Genomic DNA, 27,332 nt, shown 5'->3' with positions numbered 1-27,332 from the left:
CAAAGAAAGCAAGCATGTCAAATGGCAACTTCATCAGCACCAGGTCAAGGGTGACTCTGAAGCAATCTTAAACAAGTAGAGAATAAGATCCTCTTCTGATCTGTCTCTTCTCATCTACTCACCCATCCATTTCTGCTTAGTCATTTGGTTCTAGCTCAGTCAGAAAGATGTGTTGCTCTAGCCTATGACTACTGTGTCCCTTTGATTTGGGGAAGATAATCTACCATGGTCCCATAGGTACCATAATTCAGGAGGATCTGTGCAAGGTCTGCTCCAAAATTCATCTCTGATTCATAGGGAGGCAAAGCCAGTTATTATTCTCAGTCAGTTGTCATCCTAAGCCAAATTTGGCATTTTATTTCTTTCAAATCAAAAAATATATATTAGATGTTTTTATGATTTTTCTGTGTACACAGAAGAGGAAATGGAAGTTCATAGGAGTTAAGTGGACTGTGTGAGGTCACACAGTTGGATAGATACAGCCTGCAACTGAGATCTGCCTTTCCAAAATACTCTCCCTTTACAGCTATATGGTGCTGCATCTCAGGAGCATGTTTTTAAACATTTCTTTTCTTGGCCATGCCCATGACATGTGGAAGTTCTCAGGCCAGGGATTTAATCTGAGCCACAGCAGTGACAGCACTGAATCCTTAACCACTAGGCCATTAAGGAACTCCTCAGAAGCATCTTTGATCCTGTCCATACTTAACTAACCACAGCCTGAAGTAAAAGAACTAGGTGGTTCACTGGAGGCTAAAAAATATATTACTTAGACTCATCACTAAAACCTGTTCTCACTAAGCTGAGTAGAAATGACTTCCACAAAGACAGATAAGGAAGAAATTGAATGAGATAGGTGCATATTCAGTGGGGGTAACAGAAGACTCCAGACCATGGATTCTTTTTGTTTTTCACATTCTATGTCTGGACACACCTGCAGGCAGAAAATTCCATGGACAACTCTGCTGAGAATGAACCACTGAGAGAAGGGCACGTCAGTCCATAAGTGATGTTACTGCTCAATCTAACACACAAGAGAAATAAACAAAAATACCAATGGAGAATTATCAATTTATAAAAAGTAATTTCTAGGAGATAAAAATAACTAGAATAGAATGAATTTCAAGTTATCAAAAATTTAGTGAGCATTTATACCAACTTGGGCTCAAGAGAAGGGGTATAGGATCTGGGGTTATGTGACTACTTGTGTCTGTTATAAAGATGAGCAAACATCATTGAGACAAGACTGCTGCCTTGTGGAAGAATTCCTCCATGGCCCCCTTCATGTCCCTGTTCCTTAGGCTGTAAATAAAGGGGTTCAGCAATGGGGTGACCACTGTGTACATCACAGAGGCAACTATGTCCTTGTCACTGGAGGTGTTGGATGAGGGGACAAAATACAGCCCAATAATTGTTCCATAATACAGAGAAACTACAGAGATGTGGGAGCCACACATGGACAAGGCTTTGCAGATGCCCCTAGTGGATGGAACCTTGAAGATTGTGGTGCCAATGCCGCCATAAGAAACCAAGATGCATATTAGTGGGAGGATAATGATGACCACTCCTGCTATAAACAGGAGGGAGGTGTCTGAGCAGGAGAGCTTGAGGAGGATATTGAGGTCACAGAAGAATTTGGTGATGGTATTTTCAGCACAAAAGGACAGCTTAGTCATGAGTAGGATGTGACACAGGGCATTTCCACAGGAGAAAATCCAATACACAGGTATTAGCAAGGTACACATTCCCTCTCTCATGATGGTGGCATAGTGGAGAGGGTGAAAAATTGCCACATACCTGTCATAGGCCATGGAGGTGAGAAGGAAATTGTCTAGATCAGTAAAAAATAGGAAAAAATATATCTGTGTTACACTTTCTGCATAGGGAATGAATTGGTCCTGAGTCTGTATGTTCATCAGCATCTTAGGGAAAGTGACAGAGGAAAAGGAGAGGTCTATGAGGGCCAGGTGGCTGAGGAAGAAGTACATGGGGGTGTGGGGGCAAGGGTCCAGGCTGATGAGAAGTATTATGAGCAGGTTCCCCAGTATTATGGTCAGGTACATGCCCAGTAACAGGGCAAAGAACACACCCTGCTGCTCTGGCTGGATGAGGAGCCTCAGGAGGATGAACCCAGGCATGATGCTCTGGTTCTCCCTCCTCACACTCCTCTCCTGTCTGCTGGGGAATGACAGAGATTGAGAGAAGCAGAAACCAACAGATTTTGATTTATAGCAGCCAGATCAAAAAGGAGGCTTTTCTGCTGGTGAATATGCCAAGGTTTGAGTGCATTCCCCTGTCCCTGCAAATGTCTTTAAAATGGATTATATGATCATGTTAAATGAGCAAATTTACAAACAGAGAAGAAAGTTTGATGCAGAAGAGAAACTAGCTCAGTGACATTTTTCCAACATCTAGGGGAGAGGTAGCTTCTAAGTCATTTGTAGCTGTGTCTAGTCAGTGAAGATAAAGTGTCACACTGTCTTATCAGAGGGATAGTAGATTAAAATGTCCTTAATTTCTATGCTGTTTCTATACATTTAAAAGCAATCATAAGGAGTTCCTGTTGTGGCTCAGTGGTACCAAAATCGACGAGTATCCATGAGGATGCAGGTTCGATCCCTGGCCTCATCCAATTGGTTAAAGATCTGGCATTGCCATGAGCTGTGGCATAGCTTGCAGATGCCGCTCAGATCCACCATTGCTGTGGCTGTTGTGTAGTTTGGAAGCTACAGCTCTGCATTGACTCTTAGCCTGGTAACTTCCATACACCATAGGTGTGGCCTCTAAAAGACCAAAGAAATGAAAATAAAAATAAAAGTACATTTTTTAACCTTTTATTTTTTTTTCTAGTGTATACCATGGTGACCCAGTTTCACCTACATGTATGCTTTCTTTTTGCTCACATTAAATGTTCCATCATAAGTGACTAGACAGAGATCCCAGCTATACAGAAATACATAATAAATACATAAAATTTTTTTAAAAGTTTGACAGAATACTGTAAACAAGTTATAACAGAAGAAATAAAAATCATTGTAAATGAAAAAATACAAATAAATAAAAATTTAAGTAAGCAATCCTAAGAGCTGAACTTCATTCTGTAAAATATTGAACTTTTAAATCTGAAACCACTTAATCAGTAGCATATGGAGGAGGACTAAACAACATATACTCAAAAAAAATGGATCAAAAATATTCAAAATGTCCATTATGTATAAAACTTGAAGAAAAAAGAAACATCTGTTGATTTAACCAATAGCTCAGTCTTGCAGTGTCACTTCTTAAAAGCTAAAGATTTTACTGGCAGCTACATATTGTACTACTATTCATATTTATCATTTTCCAATCTCCTCTGGTTTCAACAATCTCTCATGAGCCTATGAAAATCTACAATCTCTAAAAAAAGAGTTGTCAAGAAAGACCTAAGGGAGAATCACGCTATGTCTCCTCCCCCAGATTTAGGAACTAGAAATAAAAATTTGCTTAAGCAAGAGCAGGAGAAGTATTGGGCACCTGTGTACAGAGAAACACACACACACACACCTGATTCTGATGAAAAATATGCTCTGCTCTAAACTTTATACTCAAGTGATCTAGCTGCCAGGACTGTGGACTGCCTTCTCAAATTTTCTGTAGGACACACTTAGACTAGATCTAGTTACAACTTCTGTGGTCCTGAAACTCTCAATAGCATCAGAGAGAAAAGCCATGTGCCTGGAGTTTACTCTTCAGTTAATCACCATTCAGAAATGGAGATGTAAGGACTATGCTCTACCCACAAGGGAGAGGACCAAAAGGACAGGGCACCAAGATCTTGGTTCAAGATATGCATTAAACCTGTGTTAATTGCTCAGTTTTCCTCCTCCTGCCTGCAGGACAGATACCCTAGGGAACTGGTCCCTAAACTGGGATGTTCTGTAGAATCGCCTGGGGAGCTTGTTAAACATGCAGATCCCAGCTCCACATCCACTGAGGCTCATTCATGAGAACTGGTGCCAGGTGATTCTCAGGCAGATGGTTCTCAGGGCAGACTGTGAGGTAATACTGTCCTTAGGAATAATATCAGGGAGATGCCCTGTGTGTGGAGCCAAGAAGGAGATGTGAGGAACCTCCTTCCTGGTCCTTCCTACCAGATGCATGTTTCCCCTGACAGGTCATAGCCTGGGATGTGAAGAGGGATTTTTCTCTCCAGGGGACATTCCTATTTGATGTGCTGCTTTTAAAATCAATTCTGCATCCTGATGGAAATCCAAGTAAAACAGACATGAAAACAAAGGATAAAATCAATGTACTTCACCTTTCCATTGTTCATTTTTTACCTTCCTACAATGGCTTTTTATTAATTTTATGTTTTCATAAATGTAATTTATCTGATATGGTATTTTATTCCTGTTTTCTATGATAATTTATTATAATAATATTTGCATTTCTACTTTAATGCATATCAGTACCTCAGTCTACTTAAAATTTTTAATTTTTAGCTGATCATTGGTTGAAGTAAAACAAACATTCATGGTGAAACTTTTCTAAAGATTATACTATGCCTGGAAATCTCTTTTGATAGTTATCTGATGAAAGTTAATTGACTCACTCCAAAGTATCCACTCTATGGTCTCCATTGTTTTAGTGACTGACTGCCTGTGGCTTGCTCCTTTGTTTCCTTTTCTTAAATTTATTTTTCCCACTGTATAGCAAGGGGATCAAGTTATCCTTACATGTATACATTTTTCCCCACCCTTGTTCTGTTGCAATATTAGTGTCTAGACGTAGTTCTCAATGATACTCAGCAGGACCTCCTTGTAAATCTATACTAAGTTGTGTCTGATAAGCCCAAGCTCCCGATCCCTCCCACTCCCTCCCCCTCCCATCAGGCAGCCACAAGTCTCTTCTCCAAGTCCATGATTTTCTTTTCTGAGGAGATGTTCATTTGTGCTGAATATTAGTTCCAGTTATAAGTGATACCATATGGTATTTGTCGTTGTCTTCCTGGCTCATTTCACTCAGTATGAGATTCTCTAGTTCCATCCATGTTGCTGCAAATGGCATTATGTCATTCTTTTTTATGGCTGAATAGTATTCCATTGTATATATATATACAACACTTCTTCCGAATCCAATCATCTGTTGATGGACATTTGGGTTGTTTCCATGTCCTGGCTATTGTGAATAGTGCTGCAATGAACATGTGGGTGCATGTGTCTCTTTTAAGGAGAGTTTTGTTCAGATATATGCCCAAGAGTGGGATTGTGGGGTCATATGGAAGTTCTATGTATAGATTTCCAAGGTACCTCCATACTGTTCTCCATAGTGGCTGTACCAGTTTACATTCCCACCAACAGTGCAGGAGGGTTCCCTTTTCTCCACACCCCCTCCAGCACTTGTTATTTGTCGATTTATTAATGATGGCCATTCTGACTGGTGTGAGGTGATAATCTCATGGTAGTTTTTATTTGCATTTCTCTCATAATCAGTGATGTTTCTTTTTATCTAATGTTCTTGGAGTGGAGTTGACTTACAGCATTGTGTTAGTTTCAGGTGTACGGCGAAGTGAATCTGCCATACATATGCATATATCCATTCTTTTTTCTCATAGAGTTTATTACCAACTATTGAGGAGATTTTCCTGTGCTATACAGTAGGTTCTAGTCAATTATATATTTTATAAACTAGAGTGTATATGTTATTCCCACTGCCCATTTCTTCCCTCCCCACAATGGTTTCAACTGTGGTAAACTGAATTTTGGTTTTTGAAATCTGTGTGTTTTTTCTGTTTTAGAAATAAGTGCTTTTGTTTCATTTTTTATTATATTCCATTTGTAATGGTACCACAATATACTTGTCTTTGTCTGACTTAACTTCACTCAGTGTGCTAATCTCCAAGTCCATCTATGCTACTGTAAATGGCATTATCTCATGCTTTTTTCTTGCTGAATAATAGAGAGGATGTAGTACATGAAATGAAACCCTACCATTGAAAAGGTCCAGAAAAAATACATGAAGAATGGAAATCCAGGTTGAATGCCATGTAAAGAAAGGCAACTTGGGGTTATCAGACACAATTTAGGATAGATTTACAAGGAGATCCTGCTGAGTAGCATTGAGAACTATGTCTAGATACTCATATTGCAACAGAACAAAGGGTGGGGAAAAATGTATACATGTAAGGATAACTTGATCCCCTTGCTATACAGTGGGAAAAAATAAATTAAAAAAAAAGAAAGGCAACAAAGGCAGATTGCCTTCCTTCAACTATGGGACAACCTAAGTCAGAGCTTATGGAATTAGATAACTGCATAATAAACAAAGTAACTATTGTGCTATTCTTCCTATGTGTCAGATAGCAAATTCCTTCCAAATACTTTTTTTTCTTTTTCACACCCCAAACAAATTAGAGTTAGGACATTACCACAGCCTTAAATATCACTCCAAATCCTAGCTACATACTATTTGTAGTCTCATATTTATGTATAAATTTTGTAAACATACTGCACTTTGCATGGGATGGATAACCTACACAAACAGACAAGATGAAAAGCTGGAAAAGCTGAGGTAAACACTTGAGGCTCAAAAAAGACACAGACCCAAGAACACAATAAGAGAGATAAATGAATAATACAAACCAAATTAATCTAAATAAGGACAAAAGGGGGGAGAGAAACCAAAAAATGAAAAAATCTCCCCCCAAATCTCTTTGAATTAAGGAAGTTTTAACAGGGTATGAGCAAACAAACAATAAAAAAATGCAAAAATGGCACAACTATAACCTAGCAGAGAGCATTGAGAATTTAACATTTCTGCATACTATTTTCAGTATACAGCTAAAAAATACATATGGATGAATTTATTTGCAATAAAACTATGTTAAAATGCACAAAACCTTCCCAGGTAAAATTGAAGAAGATATAAATAGAGATATACCTTGTATATAAATTGGATAACTGAATATAATCATGGAGCAGGCTTTCCCCTCAATTGATCTACGGGGTCAATTCAATCAAAGTCAAAATCTCAGCAGCTTACTTTTATATTTTTATTTTATATTATTATTATATTATTATTATTAATAATAATAGTTATTTCCCTAATGCTTTTTTTCTACTGTACAGTATGGTAACCCAGTTACACATACATGTACACATTTGATTATTGCAGATTATTATACTCCCTCATAAGTGACTATACATAGCTGCCAGTGCTACAAAGCAGTATCTCACTGCTAATACATTACAAAGGCAATAGTTTGTATCTATTAACTCCCAAGCTCCCCAAGCACCCCACTCCATCCCCCTCCCCCTTGGAAACAAGGAGTCTATACTGCTAGTCCATGATTTCTTTTTCTGTGGAGACATTCATTCATGCCTTAGATTCCAGATGTGTGATATCAGATGGTATATGTCTCACTTTCTGATTTACTTCACTCAGTATAAGAGACTCTAGTTCCATCCATGTTGCCTCAAAAGGCATTATGTCGTTCTTTTTTATGGCTGAGTAGATTTCCATTTTGTATATGTACCACATCTTCATAATCAAATCATCTGCCAATGGACATTTGGGTTGCTTCCATTACTTGGCTGTTGTGAACAGTGCTGCAATGAACATGTGGGTGCATGTGTTTTTTAAAAATGTTTTGTCTGGATATATGCCCGAGAGTGGGATTGCTGGGTCATATGGTGGATTGATGTATAGATTTCTAAGGTACCTCCAGACCGATCTCCATAGTGATGGTATCAGCTTACATTCCTACCAACAGTGCAGAAGGGTTCCCTTTTCTCTACATACATTCCAGCATTTGTTATTTGTAGATATATTAATCATGGCCATTCTGTCTGGTGTGAGGTGGTATCTCATATTATCTTTGATTTGTATTTCTCAAATAATCAGGGATGTTGAGCATTGTTTCATGTGCTTGTTGGCCATCTGCACATCTTCCTTGGAAAAGAGTCTATTCAGATCTTTTTCCCATTTTTCCTTTGGCTTGTATATTCCAGAGATGAAGCCCTTGTCACTTGCATAATTTGAAACTACTTTTTTTCCCATTCTGTAAGTTGTCTTTTTGTTTTCTTTTTGGTTTCCTTTGCTGTGCAAAAGCTTTCAGTTGGATGAGGTCCCATTGGTTTATTTTTGCTTTTATTTCTGTTGCTTTGGGAGACTTACCTGAGAAAATATTCATAAGGTTGATGTCACAGAATGTTTTGCCTATGTTTTCTTCTAGGAGTTTGATGGTGTCTTATATTATATTTAAATCTTTCAGTGACTTTGAGTTTATTTGTGTGCATGGTGTGAGGGTGTTTATTTGCATGCATCTGTCCAGGTGTCCCAGCAATACTTCCTAAAAAGACTGTCTTTTTCTCATTATATATTCTTGCCTCCTTTGTCAAAGATGATAGGAGAAATTGATGGGAATACAATCATATTAGGAGATTTTAACACCCCACTCATTGCAATGGACAAATCCTCTAGACAGAACATCAATAAGGCAAAGAGATCCTAAAGGACACGATAGAAAAATCAGACTTAATTGACATTTTCAGGACATTACATTCAAAAAAATAAGAATATACATTCTTCTCAAGTGCACATTGAGCATTCTCAAGAACTGATCACATCCTGGAGCTCAAGGCAAACCTCAACAAATTAAGAGTATAGAAATTATTTCAAGTATATTCTCTGACCACAATGGTATGAAACTATAAATCAACCACAGGAAAAGACAAGAGAAAAAACTTATAACATGGAGACTAAACAACATGCTGCTAAAAAACCAATGTGTCAATGAGGAAATCAAGAAGGAAATTAAAAAATACCTCAAGACAAATGATAATGAAGAAACAGCCCTTCAAAATCTATAGGATGCCACAAAAGTAATGCTCAGAGGGAAATTTATAGCAATACAGGCCTTCCTCAAAAAAGAAGAAAAATCTCAATCAACAACTTAAGCGACCACCTAAATGAATTAGAAAAAGAAGAACAAATAAAACCTGACATCAGCATAAGGAAGGAAATCATAAAAATAAAAGAGGAAATCAATAAAATAGATATCCAAAAAACAACAGACAAAATCAATCAAACAAAGAGCTGGTTCTTTGAAAAGGTAAACAAAATTGACAAACCTCTGGTTAGACTCACCAAGAAGAGGAGAGAAAAAAACCCAAATAAACAATATGAGAAATGAGAAAGGAGAAGTCACAATGGATGCTGCAGAAATAAAAAAAAAAAACATAAGAGAATACTATGAACAACTATATGCCAACAAATTTGAATACCTAGAAGAAATGGACAGCTTTCTACTGACTTACAGCCGGCCAAAACCGAATCAAGAAGAAATAGACCAACTAACTGAAGAGATCACTAGAAATTAAATTGAAGAAGTAATAAAAACACTCCCTACTAATAAAAGTTCAGGAAAATTGGCTTCACAGACAACTTCTACCAAACATACAAAGAGGAACTTATACCCATCCTCCTTAAACTTTTTCAATAGGTTGAAGAAGGAACACTCCCAAAGACATTCTATGATGCCATCATCACCTTAATTCTAAAACCAAAGATACCATCAAAAAGGAAAACTATTGGTCAATATATTTGATGAATATAGATGAAAAATTCTCAACAAAATTTTAGCCATCCAAGTCCAAAAACACATAAAAACGATCATGTAACATGACCAGATAGGATTCATCCCAGCTTCACAAGGATGGTTCAACATACGCAAATCAATCAACATCATACACCACATTAACAAAATAAAAGTCAAAAACCACATGATCATCTCAATAGATGTAGAGAAAGCATTTGACCAAGTTCAACATCCATTCATGATAAAAACTCTTACCAAACTGGGTATAGAGGGAACATACATACATAATCAAAGCCATTTATGACAAATCCACAGCAAATATAATCCTCAATAGAGAAAAGCTGAAAGCCTTCCCACTAAAATCTGGAACAAGACTCTCACCACTGTCATTCAACATAGTACTGGAAGTCCTAGCCACAGCCATCAGACAAACCAGAGAAATAAAAGGCATCCAAATAGGAAGAGAAGAGGTAAAATTGTCACTGTACGCAGATGACATGTAACTATATATAGAAAACCCTAAGGACTCAACCCAAACACTACCTGAACTGATCAACAAATTCAACAAAGTAGCAGGGTATATGATTCACATTCAGAAATCAGTCACAATTCTGTATACTAACAATGAAATATTAGAAAAGGAATACAAACACACAATACCTTTTAAAATTGCACCCCAAAAAATCAAATAACTTGGAATACACCTGACCATGAAGATAAAGCAGCCTACTATTAAAAGTTAATTCTTAAATTTATTTCAAGGGAAAGGGAAAGAAAATAGACAAAACACTTTTTAAAAAAAAGCAGTTTGCACTGTAGCTCAGCAGGTTAAGAACCAAATATTATCCATGAGGATGTGGGTTTTATCCTTAGGCTTCTTAATGCCAGTAAGGATCCAGCATTGCCATGAACTTCTGTGTAGGCCAAAGCTGAATCTTGGATCCCACATTGCTGTTGGTGTGGTCCGGGCCTGCTGATGCAGCTCCTATTTGACCCCTAACCTGGGAACTTCCATATACCATGACTGTGGCCAAAAAAAGAAATAAAAAGGGAGAGAGAGAAAAAACTGCTGGATTAAATTTACCTAATTTTAAAATTGTTTATAAAACCACAGCAACTAAAGGAACAGTAATTGTTTGAGGATAAGAATATAGATCAATGAATAAGTTTAATAGAATGAATATTTTGAAATAGATCAGTATTTATAAGTTCTGCTAAGATTTTAAAAATGCAGTAAGGCAACTGAATGTGGGACGATTCTGATTCAATAAATTTTCTGAGCATAAATCAAAATCAATATGTCTTAAATGGACATATTCTTATGCTGGACCACAAGCAAAACATAACTAGAAAAGGGTCAAATGTGTCAAACTGTAACTCTAAAACTATATTGAAGAGAACATTGGACATAGTCTTGAAAAATATAGGGCAGCAACATCTACTTAATAGGACAAAAAAAAATGAACAAGAAAAGAAAAAAATATGATTTAGACTTCATAAAAATTAAAAGTATCCACCCTTGAAAAGAAACTTTTAATGGAAAGATTAGCTTCAGACTAGTTTAAAATATTTGTAAAATGTATTTCCAAGAAAGACCTGAATCAAGAACATATACAAAAGACAAGCAACACAATTATTTTTAAAACTATGTGTATTAGATTTGAAAAGATATTTCACCAGAGAAGACATATAGGAGATCGCTCTGTAAAAAGACACACATCATTTGTCATGAGATAAAAGGAAATGAAAACCACAGTGAGATACCACAGCAAACCCACTAGAATGGCTGATATCGGATGACTGACAATACCAGAGGCAGTGAGGATGTTAGTAGAAATTGGAACTCTCACACATGGTCGGCAGTAATGCACAACATAGAGCCTTGGTGAGAAATTGTTAGTGAGTTTCTCCTAATGTTAAATATATTACTGACCCAACAATTCCATTCCTAGGAATTTCTGCAAAAGAAATAATACCCTATTGCCATAAATATTTGGATACAGAGCTATAAACATGAACATATATATGGGACAAAGGTGATACTGATACACAAGAAGGGAAAGCTATTATTCATTATTCTTGGTCAGGGATTATGTTAAGCCAAATTAGGTATCACATTTGTTTTAAATCAAACATATTTTAGATGTTTTGTAATGTTTTTGATTTCCACAGAAGAAGAAAGGGATATTCAGAGGAGGGAAGGCAATTACCCCAGGCCACACACTCTGGCAGGTACAGCCTGCCACTAACATCTGTTTTCCCAAATATTCTTCTCTTACAGCTATGTGGTGCTGAGCCTCAGAAGCAGTTTTGATCACATTCATCTTTTACTATGTACAGGCTGAAGAAAGAGAACTATGTGTTCCCTCACTGAATGTAGAGGAGATTATTACTTAGGCTCCTAACATAAAACTGGTATCATGAAACTGAGTAGAAATGGTTTTCACAGAGATTCGTAATGAAGACTTTGAAAGAGACAGACACAAAATTCACCGGGGGCAACAGAAGACTCCAGACCATGGGTACTTTCTTTGGCTTGCTCATCCCCAGTCTGGATGGACCTGGCATTTTCTGCAACTCACACATACAGTCAGAACACTCCAGAGACAACTAGTCTGGGATTGAAGTGCTGAGTGATGGCAAGAGCAGTGTCTTAGAGTGATCAGTGTTTCAAAAATCCATAATAAGCCCTGAGGAGCTGAACTCATAGCTGTGGACTGTTTCCTGGATCAAGAAAGGCTGCTCTACAGTTTCTTCTCCTCACCCACCAAAATCACCACCAACATCCCAAAACATGAAAAGAATGCTGAAAGGGAAGTGAGGAAAAGAAAGGACATACTTTACCAAGTCCTAGCTCTGGCACTTTTCTATGCCATGGGAGCCTGCTAAGCCTGGAGCTCCCACAAATTCATAATGATACTCATGTCCTCTCCCAAGTTTCTAGCAATGACCATCCTATCCCCTGCTCTATGAATTTGGCTGTTTTAATTTCTATATAAAAGTGGTACCATGCAGTATTTGTCTTGTTTTGAGTTGGACTTATTTCACTAGCATAATGGACAAAGATCCAGTTATTTAAGAGGAATAAGTTCTCCTGAGGTCACATGTACAGCACAATCACTATGGTGAACCAGATTGTATTGTACACTTGAAATTTAATCCCCTAGTACAGTGGATCTTTAGTTCTCTCAGACCACACACAAATAAGTTAAAATGGTAACTAAGTGAAAGTGATGAATATATTAATTAAAGATTGTGGAGGTTATTTCACAAGGAATGGTATATCAGAATATGAATCTGGACACTTTAAATGTATACTGCATTCATAGAAAAATTTTACCTCAATAAAGATGTTTTATAAACAGCTAATAAATTCCCAGGAAATAAAAAGAGAGACATTAAGTACTATCAGGCATATAATTTCTCAGTGTTGTAGTCAAGAACATTAATCAGTTGTGAGGGGACAAACTGGTGGAAGAGTAGGGGGACACGCTCGCCCTTTCCCATAAACACACACACAAAAAAAACACATCTAAAGGATAAATGAGTCCCAAAGAACAGCAACCAATCACTGACAGAAGACCTATACTCCAATAATGGCAAGAAGTTGGTGACATTACTAGGAAAAACAAGAGAAAAGAGGAGAGTGGGAGAAGGTGAATCCAAGCTGGACAGGCGCTCCTGAAAGGGAACTGTGGAGGAGAAAGGGATCCTGCACCCTGGAAAGTCACCTACTCAATGGAAAGATTAAACAGACCCGGAGGAATCTCCAGATGCAGAGAAGAGTGTAGCAGTAAGTTGGAGTTCTGAAAAGCAGATCGAGAACTGAATGGACCACCTGAACTACAGGCACAGTCACCAAAAATTGAGATGCCTGAGTGGGGGCTGGGCTCTGAGACCTCATCTCCAGAGGTTAATCCCTGGGGGGGGGCGGGGTGGAGTGGGGAGTGCTTGGGAGGTCTAGAAATGGTCTGTCAAGTTTGACAGGGCAGAGACTGCCTGGGAGACTAGAAAGCAAAGCTGTCACAGGGGAAGGGAGCAATACTCTAGGGGCGAGGAAGTGGAAAGCCACATCAGAGGGAACCTGGGAGAAGAGCCTGGTCTGCGCCTGTGTTGGGGAGGGGAGAGAAGAAGGGGTGGGTCCCCATAGAATATTCCCCACACCACAGCAAGCTTACCGGCCACTAGCTATCAGAAAGCTATGCTGCCCAGTGCATCCCCTCCCCCCACCCCCACCACCCCCTATGCACTCGTTGGAGGGCTGGCCTAAACAATTGCCTGAAGCCTACCACCACAGGGGCTGTCCCTGCACAGGACGGCTCGCCCTTTGGAAGGGCTACACCCCCACGGAGAAGCACCAAACACCACTAGCCCCCGAGAAAAGGCCTGGAGCCCAGAAAAGCTAGAACAAGCCTGGCCAGGCTGTGAAAAGATCTGCCTATTTCTCCAACAGTCTTTCCTAGTCGCCCTGCCCTGGAGAAGAGCCTCTTGGGTTCAAAATGGCACAGCTAGCTTCTCCAGCTCTCAGGAGGAGCCGCAATTCCACAGAACAATGGCACAGGACTGCCAGCTCCCAGCAGGACACTCCACACCCCAGAAAATCTACAGTAAGCCTGGCCAGGCCGTGAAAAGATCTGCCTACTTCTCTGAAGTCTTTCCGAGTAGGCCTGCCCTGGGGAGGAGCCTCCTGGGTTCTCAGTGGCCCAGCTAGCTCCCCAAGCCCTCAGGGGGAACCAAACTCTTGTAGAACAGCTGCATAGGACTGCCATCTCTGGGCAGGACCCCTGAAGCCCAGAAAAGTTACAACAAGCCTGGCCAGGCTGTGAAAAGATCTGCCTAATTCTCGGACAGAATTACCAAGTTGGGCTGCACTGGGGAAGAGCCTCTTGGGTTTTCACTGGCCCAGCTAGCTGCTCCAGCCCTCGGCAGGGGGGGCACACACTTGCAGAACAGCTGAAAAGGACTTCCACCTCTCTGCAGGACTCCCTGAATCCCAGAAAAGCTAGAATAAGCTTGGCCAGACTGTGAAAAATCTGCCTGCATTCTCAGACAGTCCTTCTGAGTTGGGCTTCCCTAGGGAAGAGCCTCTTGGGTTCTCAGTGACCCAGATAGCTGCTCCAGCCCCCAGGGGGTGCTGAACTCCTGAGGAAGAGCTACCCAACACTGCCAACCCCTGGAAGAACCCCACAGCCTAAAAACACCAGAGCAAGCTATGCCTGACTGAGTGAAATCTGCTACCATCATGGTGTGGACCTCCCAGTCCTGTCTGCTCTCAAGAAGTCCTTTGCATCAAAGAGACCCTGTTAGCCCCATCAACACTCTAGAAAAGACACACTGCCTCAAAAAAGACTGACCAACAATGCCAGCCCTCAGGAAACATACCACAGCAGTGACAAGGCAAACATTGCCCAGCCACGGAGAGTAAACCTTCCCCAGGAAAAAGAAAACAACAAGCAAGATGAAGAAGCTGAGAAACCACCCACAGTCAAACCAACAGGAGAACTCACCTAAAGCACTCAACAATGAAACAGATCTCTGCAGTCTGACAGACCTGGAGTTCAAAAGAGAAATAGTGAAATTACTGAAGGAATTAAGAGAAGATATGAACAGTAATGTAGACACCCTCAGAACTAGAAAATATAAGGAGGAGCCAAGAAAAACTAGAACATTCATTGGCAGAGATACAAACTGAACTAAGGGCAGTAAAATCCAGAATGAATAATGCAGAAGAATGAATCAGTGATATGGAAGATAGAATAATGGAAATTACCCAATCAGGTCAGCAGACAGAAAACCGAATCAAAAAACAGGAAAGCAATATAAGAGACCTATGGGATAATATATAGTGGGCCAATTACACATAATAGGAATTCCAGAAGGAGTAGAAAAAGATAAGGGAATGGAAAATATATTTGAAGAAATTATCGCTGGAATCTTCCCAAATCTAAAGGATACTGTGTTCAAGATACAGGAAGAAAAGAGGGCCCCAAACAAATTGAACCCAAATAGACCCACACCAAGACACATCAGAATAAAAATAGCAAAAGTTAGTGATAAAGAGAGGATCCTAAAGGAAGCAAGAGAAAAGCAGAATGTTACCTACAAGGGAACCTCCATAACATTATCAGCTGATTTTACTACAGAAACACTACAGGCCAGGAGAGAATGGCAAGAGGTATTTAAAGTGCTAAAAGGAAAAAATATGCAACGTAGAATACTCTATCCAGCAAGAATATCATTTAACATAGAAGGCGAAATAAATTTTTCTTCCAACAAACAAAAACTAAAAGAATACAGCAACACAAAACCCAGGCTAAAAGAAATACTGAAAGGGTTTCTCTAAACCAAAAAGAAAGGAAGGAAAGGGAAGAAAAAAGAAAAAAAAAAGAAGAAGAGGAAGAACTAGGACTGAGGAAACCACAATCAGAGAGCAGTCACTCAAATAAGCCAGCATACATATTTAATCATGAACAAAACAAAATTAAAAATAAAAAAAAGAGTCATCAAAATCATAAAATGTGGGCAAGGGATGTTAGGAAATAAATAACACTTTTTGTTTGTTTGTTTGTATGTTTCTCTTCTTAATTATAACATAGTAATGAAGTGTTTGAACCTACAGGACCATCAGGCTAAAGCACACAATTATAGCAAAGGGTTATCGTACTTCAAATACAAGGCAACCACAAGACAAAACCAAATATTGCATTAGCAAAAAATGAAAAAAAAAACAAAAAACACTCAAGCAGATAATAACCAGAGACCATACAAACAAAGAAACAAAACAAAACAAAACAAAACAAAAAAAACTGCAAGGAAGAATGGAGAACTGTAAAATCAACTGGAACACGAGGTTCAAAATAGCAATAAATAGTCATCCATCAATGATCACCTTAAATGTAAATGGACTGAAAGCTCTGATCAAAAGGCACAGAGTGGCTGAGTGGATAAAAAGGCAAAAACCTTCAATATGCTGCCTATGAGAAACTCACCTTAGGACAAAGGATACACATAGATTGAATGAGAGAAAAGCAGGAGTTGTAACACTCATAGCAGACAAAATAGACTTTAAAACAAAAGACATAAAGAAAGACAAAGAAGGACACTCCTTAATGATTAAGGGATCCATCCATAGAGAGTATGTTACTATCATCAACATATATGCCCCAAATATAGGAGCACCCAGATACATACAACAAATATTAACAGACATAAAGGGAGAAATCGAGGGGAATACAATCAGAATAGGAGATTTTAATACCCCACTGACACCAATAGATAGATCCTCTAGACAGAAAACCAATAAAGCAAAAGAGATCCTAAAGGAAACAATAGAAAAGTTAGACTTCATTGATATCTTCAGGACACTACATCCAAAAAAATCAGAATACACACTCTTCTCAAGTGCACATGGAACATTCTCAAGAATCGACCACATATAGGAACACAAAGCTAACCTCAATAAATTTAGGAGCACAGAAATTATCTCAAGTATCTTCTCTGACCACAATGCCATGAAATTAGAAATCAACCATGGGAAAAGAAATGAGAAAAAACCTGCTACACGAAGACTAAACAACATGCTACTAAAAAACCAATGGGTCACTGAGGAAATCAAGAAGGAAATTAAAAAATACCTCGAAAAAAATTATAATGAAGACACAACCTCTCAAAATCTATGGGAGGCTGCGAAAGCAGTGCTCAGTGGGAAATTTATAGCAATACACCCTTTCCCAAAAAAGAAGGAAGATCCCAAATTGACAACTTAACCCTCCACCTAAATGAATTAGCAAAAGAAGAATAAAAAAGACCTAAAGTCAGCAGAAGGAAGGAAATTATAAAGATCAAAGAAGAAATCAATAAAATAAAATAGAGATTCAAAAAACAATAGAGAAAATTAATAAAGCTAAGAGCTGGTTCTTTGAAAAGGTAAACAAATGGATAAACCCCTGGCCAGACTCACTAAAACGAGGAGAGAAAGAACCCAAATGACAAAATGATAAATGAAAAATGAGAAATCACAACGGATACAGCAGAAATACAAAAAAAACATATGAGAGTACTATGAACAACTATATGCCAACAAATTTCACAATCTGGAAGAAATGGACAACTTTCTAGAATCTCATAGCCTTCCAAAACTGAATCAAGAAGAAACAGACCAACAGAACAGACCGATAATTAGAAATGAAATTGAAGAAGTCATAAAAACACTCCCTACAAATAAAAGTCCAGGACCAGATGGCTTCACAGGCGAATTCTATCAAACATATAAAGAGGAATTGGTGCCCATCCTCCCTAAACTTTTTCAAAAGGTTGAAGAAGAAGGAATACTCCCAAAGACAGTCTATGATGCCACCATCACCCTAATTCCAAAACCAGACAGAGATACCACCAAAAAAGAAAACTATCGCCCAATATCATTGATGAACATAGATGCAAAAATTCTCAACAAAATCTTAGCCAACCGAATCCAACAACATATCAAAAAGATCATACACCATGACCAGGTAGGGTTCATCCCAGGTTCACAAGGATGTTTTGACATATGCAAATCAATCAAAGTCATACACCACATTATCAAAAGAAAAGTCAAAATCATATGATCATCTCAATAGATGCAGAAAAATCATTTGACAAAGTCCAACATCCATTCATGATCAAGACCCTCACCAACGTGGGTTATAGAGGGAACATTCCTGAATATAATCAAAGCCATCTGTGACAAAGCCACAGAAAATATAATCCTCAATGGGGAAAAACTGAAAGCCTTCTCACTCAAATCTGGCACAAGACAGGGATATCCACCCTCAACAATGCTATTCAACATAGTTTTGGCAATCCTAGCCACAGCAATAAGACCAAATAAATAAAAAGCATTCAAATTGGAAGAGAAGAGATAAAACTGTCCCTGTATGCAGATGACATGATACTATACATAGAAAACCCTAAGGATTCAACCCCAAAACTACTTGAACTGATTAATAAATTCAGCAAAGTAGCAGGATAGATTAACATTCAGAATTCAGTCGCATTTCTGTATACAAGAAATGAAACATTAGAAAAGAAATACAAAAATACGATACCTTTTAAAATTGCACCTCACAAAGTCAAATACCTCGGAATACACCAGACAAAGGAGATAAAGGACTTATATGCTGACAACTATAAAACATAAATCAAAGAAATTAAAGAACATGTAAACAAATGGAAAGATATTCCATGTTCATGGATTGGAAAAATCAATATTGTAACAATGGCCATACTACCCAAAGAAATGCAATCCTTATCAAACTACCCAGGACATTTTTCACATAACTAGAACAAACAATCCAAACATTTATATGGAACAACAACAAAGACCAAGAGTCACCAAAGCAATCCTGAGAAACAATAACCATGCAGTAGGCATAACTCTCCCAAACTTCAAGAAATATTACAAAGCAGGGTCATCAAAACGGTGTGGTATTGGTAAGGAATCAGACAGACCGACCAGTGCAATAGAATAGAGAACCCAAAAATAAACCCTGACACCTATGGTCAATTAATCTTTGACAAAGGAGGCAAGAACCTAAAAGGGGAAAAGGAAAGTCTATTCAGCAAGCATTGCAGGGATACCTGGACAGCTGCATGCAAAGCAATGAAATTAGAACACACCCTCACACCATGCACAAAAATAAACTCAAAATGGTTGAGACCTAAATATAAGACGGGACACCATCAAACTCCTAGAAGAGAACATAGCCAAAAAACTCGCTGACATCAACGTCATGAATATTTTCACAGGTCAGTCTCCCAATGCAATAGAAATTAGAGCAAAAATAAACAATGGGACCTCATCCAACTGAAAAGCTTTTGCACAGCAAAGGAAACCAAAAAGAAAACAAAAAGACAATTTACAGAATGGGAGAAAATAGTTTCATATGATGCAACAGAAAAGGGCTTAATCTCTAGAATATATAAGAAACTTATACAACCCAACAGCAAAAAAAGCCAATCAATCAATGGGAAAATGAGCAAAAGTCCTGAATAGACTGTTCTACAAGGGAGATATACAAGTGGCCAGAAAACACATGAAAACATGCTCAACATTACTGATTATAAGAGCTATACAAATCAAAACTCCCATGAGATACCACCTCACACCAGTCAGAATGGCCATCATTAATAAGTCCTCAAATAACAAGTGCTGGAGGGGCTGTGGAGAAAAGGGAACCCTCCTGCACTACTGGTGGTAATGTAAATTGGTACAGCCACTATGGAGAACAGTATGGAGGTACCTTGGAAATCTATACGTAGAAATTCCATATGACCCCGCAATCCCACTCTTGGGCATCTATCCAGACAAAACTCTCCTTAAAAGAGACACATGCACCTGCATGTTCATTGCAGCACTATTCACAGCAGCTAGGACATGGAAAAAACCCAAATGTCCATCGACAGATGATTGGATTCAGAAGATGTGGAATATATACACAATGGAATACTACTCAGCCATAAAGAGAATGACATAATGCCATTTGCAGCAACATGGGTGGAACTAGAGACTCTTACTGAGTGAAATGAGCCAGAAAGACAAAGACAAATACCATAAGGTATCACCTATATCTGGAATCTAATATCCAGCATAAAGGAAACTTTCCACAGAAAATAAAATCATGGACTTGGAAAATAGAATTGTGGCTGCCTGGGTGGAGAGGGAAGGGTTGGGAAGTATTCGGAGCTTGGGCTTATCAGACACAACTTAGAATAGATTTACAAGGAGATCCTGCTGAGTAGCATTGAGAACTATGTCTAGATACTCATAGTGCAACAAAACAAGGGGTGGAGGAAAAATGTATACATGTAAGAATAACTTAATCCCCATGCTGTACAGTGTGAAAAAATATAAATAAATAAAATAGTGTCTAATGAAAGTTTTAAAAAAATAAACTGAAACAAAAATAATTTTATAACTTAAATAATAGGATAATTTTAAAAATATTTTAAATATACATGGAAACAACAGCCCTAGTATGTCCATACAATGGAATACTACTCAGCAATGAAGAGAATGAACTACTGGTACACAGAAGAACATGAATACATCTCATTATGTTACACTCAGCAAAAGAAGACAGCGAGAAAATAATACACTCTGCCTGATTCCATTGAAATAAGCTTCTAGGAAATGCAAACAAATCCATGTGATGGAAAAAGGAAAGTAGTTCCCCTGAAGACAGGTGGGAGGTGCAAAGAGAGGGCAGGAGGGTAGACATCAGGGAAATTCCTGATCTTGATGACTGTGGTGATAATTTCATGGGTGTGTATATATGTCAAAACTGGTCAAAATGTATCATTAAATTTTTGACCTTTTTTCTTAAAATTAAAGTATAGTTGATTTACAATGTTGCATCAATTTCTGCAGTATACCAAAGTGACAGAGTGTTTGGGTGGTGTGTTTGTGTGTGTGTGTGTGTGTAATAAACTTTCTAATATTATCTTCCATCATGGTCTATCCCAAGAAACTGGATACAGTTCACTGTGATACACAGTAGGACCTCATTGCTTATCCATTCTAAATTCAATAGTTTGTATCTACTAACCCAAAACTCCCCATCCATGGCACTCCCCCCCCCGCCTTGGCAATCACAAGTCTCTTCTATGAGTCAGTTTCTGTTGTGTAGATAGGTTCATTTCTTCCATGTTTTAGATTCCACATATAAATGATATCTTATGATGTTTGTAATTCTGACTTACTTCACTTCATATGAGACTACCTAGTTGCATCATGTTGCTGCAAATGTCATTACTGCATTCTTTTACATGACTGAGTAGTATTCCATTCTCCATATGTACCACATCTTCTGTATCCATTCATCTCTTGATGGAAATCTAGGTTATTTCCACATCTTGGCTATTGTGAACAGTGCTTCTAAGAGCATAGGGGTGCATGTATCTTTTTGAATTGTAGTTTTATCTGGATATATGCCCTGAAGTGGGATGTCTGGATCATATGGTAGTTCTATATTCAGTTTTCTGAGTCAAATGATATACTTTTGGTATATGAAGTTTATTGTATGTCACTTATACCTACAACACTCTGGGTGTTTTAAAGAAACAGTAACAAAATCAAGTATGGCCATGTTATTCCTCTATGGAATCCCTTCCAGCAGCTTCCCAAATCAGACTGAGAACCAAAAACTTGACTATGATGCTTAATTTCATATGTCAACTTGGCTGGATACAGTACCCAGATATTTGCTCAAACACATCAAAATATTTCCATGCCAGTTCCTTTATGGATGAGATTAATATTTCAATCTGCAGAATATGAATAAAACAGACTGTCCTCCATAATGAGGGTGGTCATTATCCAATCAGTTTAGGATCTTAAGAAAAAGAACAACTTCCCACAAAGAAGAGGCACTTAGCAGCCGGCCTTCAGACTGAAACTGCAACTTTTCCCTGGGTTTCCAGCCTGCCAACCTACCCTACAGACTTTACCCTTGCTAGCTTCCACTATTATGTTAGCAAATTCTTTAAAATAAATCTTTCGGACACCCTGTAGCATATGGAAGTTCCTAGGCCAGGAATCATATCAGAACCACAGTAGCCTCCTACGCTACAGCTGCACCAATGGGATATTTTAACCCACTGCAGAGACACCACCAATCCCATAACGCCACAACAGGAATTCAATCAATCTCTTTCTCTTACACACACACACACACACACACACACACACACACTATTGATTCTACTTCTCTGCAGAATCTTGACGAATAAATGTACCATGACATTAATTGCCCTAACAATCTGGTCCTCTGATATCTCTGAACTAATCACCAACCATCCTTCCTGACTTAATCCTGTCCAGGAACAGAGGCTCCATTAATATCCCTGTGATAGGCCAGGTACCATCTTCCCTCAGAGTATTTCTAGGTGCTGATCTCCATGCTTTTGCCCAGGCAGCCCAATGGCTCACTTCCCTGTCCTTACTAGTGTCTTGGATGTTCCCTTCCCACTGAGCTCTACCTAGGCCACATGGTGTGAAATTATGAACCACACACCAGCACTCCCCCCTTTATGGTTTTTAGGGCTATACATGGGGCATATGGAAATTCCTGGGCTACAGGTGGATTCAGAGCTGTAGCTTCCAGCATACACGCTGAAACCAAGCCCCAACTGAGACCTACACCACAGCTCATGGCAACACTGGATCCTTAAACTACTAATCAAAGTCAGGGATCAAACCTGTGCCCTTTTTGATATTAGGTTTGCTACCACTGAGCTGTGACAGGAAAGCCTTGCTCTCCCTTTTAGTCCTCTTTTATTAACAGATGTTTTTACCTACCAAAAACTTAGAAATTATTTATTTCATACATAGAAACCCATATACTGTAGAACTTTCATCCCAGCAAATAAATGATGACAATTTTAAAAATAAGTTTATGGTGGGTTAGAGGGTTAAATCTTGCTATGGAAAAAAAGGAACATGATGAACTGGATTAAGAGATCTGGAAGGTAAACTCCACAAGGGGAAATTTTTTTTTAACTTGTATACTCAAAATATAGAACATTGCCTGGCATATTCTAGTCATGCAGGAGATATTTTTTGGGTGCAAATACTTTAAATTCAGGGTTTTAGCACTTTTTCATATTAGATGTGACCTCTCTGGGGAAAAGACAACATTCATTTCTAAGGCTAAAGTTAATCTAATAGCTGTGGACTCTTCTCAACACAAACATCCAATTGAGGGGGAAAATTTAGTTTTCCTGGAATGGGGAAATTTGGTAATTGTATTGACTACTCAGTGCTACCCTACTGTCAATAGCACAATCGAATTAAATTTTTTTAGCTTAAACAACCATCAAAAGTACTATATAAACTTGATACTACATTGACAAGGTAAGCATTGTGGACTTCACTAAAATGAAACATTAGAAACTTAACTGAATGGTTTTAGTTGGAAAGTGAGAAGTCAAGACTAGGAAGCAACCCAAATGGCCATCAACAGATGAATGATAATGTAGATGTGATATGACTATATAATAGAATATTGCTCAGCCATAAAAAGAATGAAATAATGCAATTTGCAGCAATTTGATGGAGGTAGAGACTATCATACTGAACGAAGTAAACCAGACAGAGACAAACATATGTCATATGATATAGCTTATATACGTTATCTGAAAAAAAATTATACAGGGACTTTCTGTTGTGACTCAAGGGAAATGAATCTGGATAGTAACCATGAGGATGTAGGTTCAATCCCTAGCCTTGCTCAGTGAGTTGTTGATCCAGCACTGCCTTGGGCTATGGTATAGGTCACAGGCACTGCCTGGATTCTACATTGTTGTGGCTGTGGTATAGGCTGGCAGCTATAGTTCCACTTTGACCCTTTGCCTGGGAATTTCCATATGCTGCTATATGAACATAAAAATGCAAAAACAATTATGCAAATTAACTTATACACAAAACAGGATAGACACCCAGACATACAAAACAAATTTATGGTTACCATAGGGTTAAGGGTAGATGGACAAATTATTTGTTTGATATTAATATATACATATTGCTGTATATAAAACAGATAACTAACAAAGACCAACTGTATAGCACATGGAACTGTACTCAATACTTTGTTATAACATATAAGGGAAAACAACCTGAAAATATACATATATACTACATAATATATGAAATATCTAATCACTTCGCACTACACTTGAAACTAACACAATGTTGTAAGTCAACTATCCTTCAAATTAATTATGTAATTATTCAACTATGCAATTTAAAAACCAATGCCCAGGAATAGATAACCATAAAAACTTAAAATGTACATATACTTCAAAAAGCTGTAAAAAACAAAATGTAGTAATAATACAATATATTGAAAAAAGTTTAAACATAATTACACATATACACAAAGAAGTTTGGTGCATTGAAAACCACATGTTGAATGTGTGCTGTGGGTAATGTCATATTTAGGGTTATGGAAAAATAAATGGACAAGAGATATGAATGTGGAAGGGGCCCTCCCAGACCAAAGGGATGGCAATGTGCACAATCAGCATATGTGCACACATGTGCAACTTTGTGGCAGTGTAACATCATCTGTATCCACGTGCAACTTTGTAGCATAGACCATCTGACCAGAATTTACAGAACGTATTTACATTATAAGGGGGACAGAGGGACCAAAGTATAAAAGAAAAAAATAATGGAGGGTACATAAGACAGCACACCACTGCATTTCAGGCTCAGCCTTTGGATAGGAATCAACTGAGCCAGTGCCAAAGTGAATAAACACTGATTGCTGGTGAAAAAATCTTGGTTTACCCCCTTTCCCTATGCAAGTCCTCAACATGATTAAAGTGAAAGAGATTGCTTCAATAACAATGACCATTTAAAAGACAATTAGAAAAGTTCTAGAGATATGGGTGCTGAACATAAAATTTTTTATGGCTTTTCTAATAAGGGCAGTGAATTAAATAAGAATATGCTTAGGCGATTCTCACCTGCCAAAAAGGTTATTGTTTATGAAAAGAATCCACAGAACCAATGTCATGTCTCTGTTACTCAGGCTGTAGATGAAAGGGTCCAGCATGGGGGTGACCACTGTGTGCATCATGGAAGCAATGATGTCTCTGTCATGGGACTGGTCTGATGAGGAGGAAAAGTACAGGGCCATCATTGTTCCATAGAATAGAGACACCACAGAGAAGTGGGAGCCACAGGTGGGGCTTTACAGATCCTTTTAGTAGAGGGGATCCACAGGATGGAGATCCCAATGCAGCCATAAGAGACCAGGATGCCACTCAGTGGAATAAGTAGAACCTCAGCCCCTGCAGTGAATATGACCAGCTTATTGAGAGAGGTGTATGAGAAGGACAGCTTAAGCCAGGCAGAAAGTCACAGAAGAAGTGGGGGAAGATGTCAGCAGAGAAGGACAGTTGATCCAGCAGGAGAGTGTGGGTCAGGACACTGACACAGGATAGGAGCCAGGATCCAGCCAAGAGACATATGCACAGCTCTTCCCTCATGTTTATTCCATAATGTAGAGGGTAACAAATGGCTACATACCTGTCATAGGTCACTACCACAGAAGAAGGTTATCAATGCAAGCAAAAAATATGAAAAAAATACTTATTTGTTACACATTCTGCATAGGGAATGGATTGTTCCTGAGTCTGAATGTTCATTAGCATCTTAGGGAGAGTGACAGATGAAAATGAGACATCCATGAGGGCCAAGTTGCTGAGGAAGAAGTACATGGGGGTGTGGAGGTGAGGGTCCAGCCTGATAGGTGGGATGATGAGCAGGTTCCCCAGGACTGTGGTCAGGTACATGCCCAGGAACAGGGCAAGGTACACACCCTGCTGCTCTGGCCAGATGGGGGGCCCAAGGAGGAGGAACTCAGACCTGCTGCTCTGGTTCTCCCTCCACTTGTTGTTTTCTCTCCTCTGTGGATGGAGAGAAAGCAGAAATTCCTGGAACGTAGAAGTACCAAGTATAGCAGTTACCATGTGGTCACATATTTTCTAAGAGTGACTGTGTCAGTATACAGATAGGTCTCACTGCAGTGCACTCACACACTGATGCCTCATCCAGTCTAGTGAGAGCAACACAGTGTGACTTCTCTGAACACTGACACTGTCACAGGGAGAAAGTACTTGACTTTAATCAAACACTTCAGTGGAAATAAAGAACAGCTTATTCTCATTTTTACAAAGTGGAGACATCATGATTGACAGCAGAAAAAGAGTAATAAAGAAGTACAGTCGCCTCCATGGCTCTACTCTCAGATTGCTTATGTTCTTGTGTCTAACACACACACACACACACACACACACACACACACACACACACACACACACTACGCATACATATATATATACTATTTAAGCATTATTTAAAATTAATGTATCATGTACAAAATAAAGTGCTCAACACATAAACTTACATTTTATAGTTAAAATGACTGTAAGAAATAAAAACAAAGAATGCAAGCAAGAATGAAAGAAAGAAAAAAGAGAAAGAGGAAGAAATGAAGGAAGGAAGGAATCAAGTTTGGAAGGAAGGGAACAAGGAAGGAAGGGAGGAAGGAAAGGATATTATGAAAGTTCCTCAAAAAATTAAATAGAATTTCCATGTGATTAAGGAATTTTATTGCTGGTTACATACCCCAAATAACTGAAAGCAGGTGTCAAAGAACTATTTATACACCCATATTTAAAACAACACTATCCGCAGTAGCCAAAAAATGGAAATATTTCATGTCCTTTGGCAAATGATTGGGTAAATAAAATGTGGTCTATACATACAGTGGAATACGCTTCAGTCTTAAAAAGGAAAGAAATTCTGAAACAGCCACAACATGAATGAACCTTGACAACAGTATGCTAAGTAAAATCATGCAGTCACAAAAGTGTAAATACTCTAAGATCCCATTCATATAATATTCCTAGAGGAGATAAATTGATAGAGATGAAAAATGGAATAGTGACTGCCAGAGGCTGGTGTGGGGAGGAAAATGAGGAGATATTTTTCAATGGGTACTGAGTTTCCATTTGGGAAGAGAAAAAATTCTGGAGGTGGATGGTGGTGATGGTTGCACAACAACATGAAATATTATTGTCCCAGAAATATATGCAAAAAATATTGAAATGTTAATTTTTGTTACATATATTTTATCATAATAAATTTGTTTTCATTTTTTATTACTCAATGAACTCATTACATTTATAGTTGCATAATGATCATCACCAT

General features: G+C 38.4%; 1 long non-coding RNA gene and 1 pseudogene across 1 annotated transcript in view; both read right to left on the bottom strand.

Moving 5' to 3' along the window:
- The window catches only part of LOC146407209 (uncharacterized), a 266,633-nt gene that overhangs the window by 228,315 nt on the left and 10,986 nt on the right, over nucleotides 1–27,332 (bottom strand). The window lies entirely within an intron of this gene.
- On the bottom strand, nucleotides 1,233–26,089 carry LOC106507859 (olfactory receptor 1J4-like; annotated as a pseudogene).

Source organism: Sus scrofa, chromosome 1, assembly GCF_054392235.1.
Source record: "Sus scrofa isolate SSC_HxYL_T2T_F1_AM1 chromosome 1, Sscrofa_HxYL_maternal_Yorkshire_Landrace_v2.0, whole genome shotgun sequence".
In the NCBI taxonomy this organism is placed as follows: Eukaryota; Metazoa; Chordata; class Mammalia; order Artiodactyla; family Suidae; genus Sus; species Sus scrofa.
The sequence above is the reverse complement of the archived record's forward strand: the minus strand, read 5'-3'. Positions and strand labels throughout refer to the sequence as shown.